We start from the raw sequence: 6,000 nt of genomic DNA, 5'->3' as shown, positions 1-6,000 counted from the left end.
ATGCAATAATACATGCAATTACTAAAGTATTCAGATCCAGGTGCTGGTTTGAAAACTAGAATATTTTTTGTGGTACAACCCTTTTAATGGTGGTGCCTTGGTTTTAAACGCTGGTGAGTATTGATGTTACTATCATATAGCATTTAAGGTTTTTGCTTTTCTCCGCTGGGTTGAAACCAACATGTATTTTTACAAGAGACTAGTGACAACTGGTTAAATAAAATTATGGTTGTGTAGCCTCCCAAAATAAACTAAATAAAAAGTTAGGAAGAAGTCAGACTCACCTCAAAATGGTATAAATAGAAATTACAGATCAACAACTCTCTAGTCAGAAATCTAAAAAGGTTATGGTTGGATGTCAGAATATTGCAATGTAAAGAATTTTTTATGGCTTAAAATTAGTGTTTATAAGCTGTCGGATTCACTGAGAACCAGAAAAAAAATCATCTGCAGATGCACTGAAAGTGAAGGCAGTAGAACAAAAACTGTCAACCATTATTAACACCTTCCTGCTCTATACTGTAAATGCATGGCATGTCAAGCTTTACATAACGCACTACGCCTTAGGCTACTTTCACACTGGTGTTTGGGCTTTCCGTTTGTGAGATCCGTTCAGGGCTCTGAGAATGCATTCTAAATGGAAAAGGATCCGCTCAGAATGCATCAGTTTGCCTCCGATCAGTCTCCATTCGGCTCTGGAGGCGGACACCAAAACGCTGCCTGCAGTGTTTTTCTGTCCGCCATGTGGATCCGTCCTGACCCACAATGTAAGTCAATGAGAATATATCCATTTTCTCTGGCACAATAGAAAACTGATCCATCCCCCATTGACTTTCAATGGCGTTCATGACGGTTCCGTCCTGGCTATAGAAGACCTAATACAACCGGATCCATTCATGACGGATGCATGCAGTTGTATTATTTTAACGGAATCGTTTTTGCAGATCCAAGATGGATCTGCAAAAAACGCTAGTGTGAAAGTAGCCTTACATTTACCACATGTAGATGGCAGGGCTCAGGAACAGAGCTGCCGGCATCCGACAGCTGTAACATACAGCTAACAACCTGCTGCAACGGCTGAGATTAGTGCTAGGTCTGATCCTAGTTATGTAACCGCTTGGATGTAGCGGTCAGTAGTGACTGCTGCATCCAAGGGGTTCACAGGAGGAGTGAGATCCCTCTCTCCCACATTGTGCCCCCTGTGACATGACTACAGGGTCCCAATGATTGCCACGGCACCTCCTCTGGGCCTGCCATGTACGGAAGCCTGCCAGGCCCTAACAAAGACAGAGGATGATTAGGCCAAATGTCAGTGTAAATCTTAGGCTCCATTCACACATCCAGCAAATTGCGGAACAGGTGCGAACCCATTCATTCTCTATGGGGACGGACTGGATCATCCGCATTTCCGGAGCGCGCCCTCGATCTTCCGGTCCGCAGGTCTGGGAAAAAATAGAACATGTCCTATTCTTTTTGCGGACAGGAATAGGCAGTTCTATGGGGGTGCCGGCCGGGTGTATTGCGGATCCGCAATGCACTACGAACGTCTGATTGGACCCTAAGGGCACATGCACACGATTGTATATTCTTTCCGTGTCCGTTCCGCTTTTTTTGCGGACCGTATACGGAACCATTCATTTCAATGGGTCTGCAAAAAAAAACTGAAGTTACTCTGTGTGCATTCCGTTTCCTATATGCCTGTATTTCTGTTCCGCAAAAAAATAGAACATGTCCTATTATTGTCCGTATTACAGACAAGGATAGTACTGTTTTATTAGGGGCCAGCTGTTCCGTTCCGCAAAATACGCAATGCACACGGACGTCATCTGTATTTTTTGCAGACCACAAAATACATACGGTCATGTGCATGAGGCCTAACAGTGTAATACACTGATATAGAAGACCAGTGGCGTAACTACCGGGGAAGCGACTGCTTCGGGGCCCGGCACCCGACAGCGTGTCCTGTCTATCCCTGCAGAGCCGACAGGCTGAGGCACACGCTCTGAGCTACGAGACCCTTGTATTTAAATCTCATTTAACATGTCTTTCAGAAAAGTTTCTCCTGGGATTCGAACTCTCGACCTTTCACATCAGAGGCAAGGTATTTACCCACACAGCTATGACAGCTGTATTACTAGTTACTTAAAAAAATAAAATAAAAATAAGACTTCTACTGTAGGTAACTTTGATACCTAGTGTACATACGCATGACAGCTGCCCCAGCACACTGTGTATGGATGTAGCAGAGCTGGGTGTGTTGGGGCAACTGTCATGTGTATGGTTGTATACTAGGTATCAAAGTTATCTACCGTAGAAGTAACTAGCTGTACAGCTGTCATAGCTGTGTGGTTAGGTGCTTTGCGTCTGATACAGAAGGTCATGGGTTCGAATCCCATCTTAAACTTTTCTGAAAGACAGGCTAAATAGGAACATGAGCTCCAAATCTTCAACACTAGAGGCTGCTGGGAACACAGGAAGAGGCCTGCATCGCATCGCTGACATGGAGGTAAGTAGAAAAGTGTTTTTTTTAAATACCGGACTGTTACTTTACTGGCACATGGAAGGGGGAGGAGAGGCACTTGATACTGGCACATTAGGGGGCAGGGGGAGAGGATGGCACTATGATATTGGCACATGGGGGGGGGGGGGGGGGGAAGAAATGGATGAATCATGAGGGGCAGAAATGTTACATTTGCCCAAATGTAGATTTGCTACCGGCCCTGGATAGGTGTATAGTGTGAATCCAGCACAGTAGTGTGTGTAGTGTATGTAGCAGAGCTGTATGCGACACAGGGATGTATAATGTGCACAGCAGAGCTGTGTATGTAAAATGTGAAACAGTGATATATAATGTGCCACTCAGAGCTGTGTGTGTAGCAGAGCTGTGTATGTAAAATGTGCAACACAGTGATATACACTCACCTAAAGAATTATTAGGAACCCCATACTAATACGATGTTGGACCCCCTTTTGCCTTCAGAACTGCCTTAATTCTACGTGGCATTGATTCAACAAGGTGCTGATAGCATTCTTTAGAAATGTTGGCCCATATTGATAGGATAGCATCTTGCAGTTGATGGAGATTTGAGGGATGCACATCCAGGGCACGAAGCTCCCGTTCCACCACATCCCAAAGATGCTCTATTGGGTTGAGATCTGGTGACTGTGGGGGCTATTTTAGTACAGTGAACTCATTGTCATGTTCAAGAAACCAATTAGAAATGATTTGAGCTTTGTGACATGGTGCATTATCCTGCTGGAAGTAGCCATCAGAGGATGGATACATGTTCTCATTCTGTTTACGCCAAATTCGGACTCTACCATTTGAATGTCTCAACAGAAATCGCGACTCATCAGACCAGGCAACATTTTTCCAGTCTTCAACAGTCCAATTTTGGTGAGCTTGTGCAAATTGTAGCCTCTTTTTCCTATTTGTAGTGGAGATGAGTGGTACCCGGTGGGGTCTTCTGCTGTTGTAGCCCATCCGCCTCAAGGTTGTGCGTGTTGTGGCTTCACAAATGCTTTGCTGCATACCTCGGTTGTAACAAGTGGTTATTTCAGTCAACGTTGCTCTTCTATCAGCTTGAATCAGTCGGCCCATTCTCCTCTGACCTCTAGCATCCACAAGGCATTTTCGCCCACAGGACGGCCGCATACTGGATGTTTTTCCCTTTTCACACCATTCTTTGTAAACCCTAGAAATGGTTGTGCGTGAAAATCCCAGTAACTGAGCAGATTGTGAAATACTCAGACCGGCCCGTCTGGCACCAACAACCATGCCACGCTCAAAAGTGCTTAAATCACCTTTCTTTCCCATTCTGACATTCAGTTTGGAGTTCAAGAGATTGTCTTGACCAGGACCACCCCCCTACATGCATTGAAGCAACTGCCATGTGATTGGTTGACTAGATAATTGCATTAATGAGAAATAGAACAGGTGTTCCTAATAATTCTTTAGGTGAGTGTATAATGTGCCACTCAGAGCTGTGTATGTAGCAGAGCTGTGTATGTAAAATGTGCAAAAACCCTGATGCTCTCAAAAAGAGCAAGCAATATAAAACATTGTAGTTTGATACCTTTTACCCCTTAAAGACCGGGCCCATTTTCATTTTTACATTAGCCATAACCTTTTTATTTTTCCATTCACATAGTCATATGAGGGCTTTTTTTGTATGGGACAAGATGCATTTTTTAAATGTCACCACTTAATTTACCATGTCTTGTATCAGAAAGCAGGAAAAAAATTGATTCTTTGTGGGTTAAAAAAATAAAACAAAAAACACACAATTCCGCCAAGGTTTTTGAGGTTTTGACATCACGGCGTTCACTAAAAATGACGTCTTTATTCTGCGGCTCAATACGATACAAAACATGTATAGTTTTTATTTGGTTTAATTACTTAAAAAAATTACTTTTCTATATTTTGATCTATGTTAGGGCTTGTTTTTTGTGTAACGATCAGTAGTTTTCTTGGGGGGGAGGGGGCCCCATACAAAAATTTGCTGTGGGGCCCAGTCACTTCTAGTTACGTCCCTGTAGAAGACTGTTGCAGCAATCAGATTGTTGTATGTTTAAAAGGGTTTTCCGGGATTTCTGATACTGACGACCTATTCTCGTACATACTGTCGTGTTGGATGCACCATTAAACATAAAAAAAAAAAAATCCTGGATAACCCCTTAAAGTACTTTCCAGTACATAGATATTGATAGGACATCAATATGAGATTGGTGAACTCTTGGCACCCCACCAACCAGCTGTTTCGGGCTGGCACTGGAAACTATACAGAGAACGGAGCCGGAAGTACAAGCTCCGCTCCCATGTAAAGCTCGTCATACACATTAGTCTTTTGTCGCCTGAACCCGCCATTAACGGTTTACACAGCTCATATTAAAGGGGTTTTCCGAGATTTTTTTTGCTGATGACATATCCTCTGGATAGGTCATCAGTATCTGAAGTGAATGTGGCTGAGTGTGATACCAAGCACAGCCGCTATACAATGTATTGTGCTTGGTAAGCTGCGAAACGACAGCGGCGCGCACAGGAGCACTGGTGTCTTCCTAAAAGAGCTGATCGGCACGGGTCCCGGGCGTTGGACCCCCACGATCAGCTAATGATGCATACCTCCTAAGTATAGAAAATTATAAAGAGGGACAATATGTGCGTTGCGGCAATTTTTTTCATAACTCTGCCTAAAGCATAACTATTAGGGATGAGCGAGGCGAGCTTCGGATCCAATGATCCTCAGCAGCAGGATACTGTTACACATTGCGCTTGCTGTGTAGGAGTAACCGAGGCTGATTCCTCAATTCCTCCTACATATCCAGCAGTGTGATGTGTGACCGCATCATGCTGCCACTGGGGAGCGCCGGCAGCCGAGAGGAATGGTGAAGCGAGAGCTGGACCTACCTCAGCCGTTCTGGGACCATGGGACAGCTACCAAAATCCGGGATGGTTGGGAGGTATGAGTCCTATCCAGACTATAAAAATCCTAGAAAATCCTTTTAAGGTCTCATGCACACGGCCGTTGCATGCATTGAGGACCATAATTTGCGGTCCCCAATGCACAGGCATCATCCGTGTGGCCGCCGCAGACCTATTCAACTTGAATGGGTCAGTGAACGGTCTGCACCGCAAAAAAATTGCACATGTTCTATTTTTTGGCGGTGCGGAGGCACGGAGAGAAGTAGTGCCTTCATGTGGTTCCATGCCTCCGTTCAAGTGCATGAGTCTGCATCCATGATGCGATGCACAAATGGCGGGTGCCCCGTATATTGCGGACCCGCTATTTGCGGGCCACAATTCGGACCCGGCCGACCCACCCCGTTCGTGTGCATGAGCCCTAAGGATAGGAGTAGAATTTTTATTCAATATGCCTCTGCATTTCCAACCTAAACCTAACCCCGGCCTCATTAGTAAAGACCATTAGGCCTCGTGCACACAAACTTATTTTCTTATACGGTCTGCAAAAAAAAAACGGAAAGGACACTGAACCATTCATT

This window comes from Bufo bufo, chromosome 1 (assembly GCF_905171765.1).
Source record: "Bufo bufo chromosome 1, aBufBuf1.1, whole genome shotgun sequence".
Classification (NCBI taxonomy): Eukaryota; Metazoa; Chordata; class Amphibia; order Anura; family Bufonidae; genus Bufo; species Bufo bufo.
Note: the sequence above shows the minus strand (reverse complement) of the source record.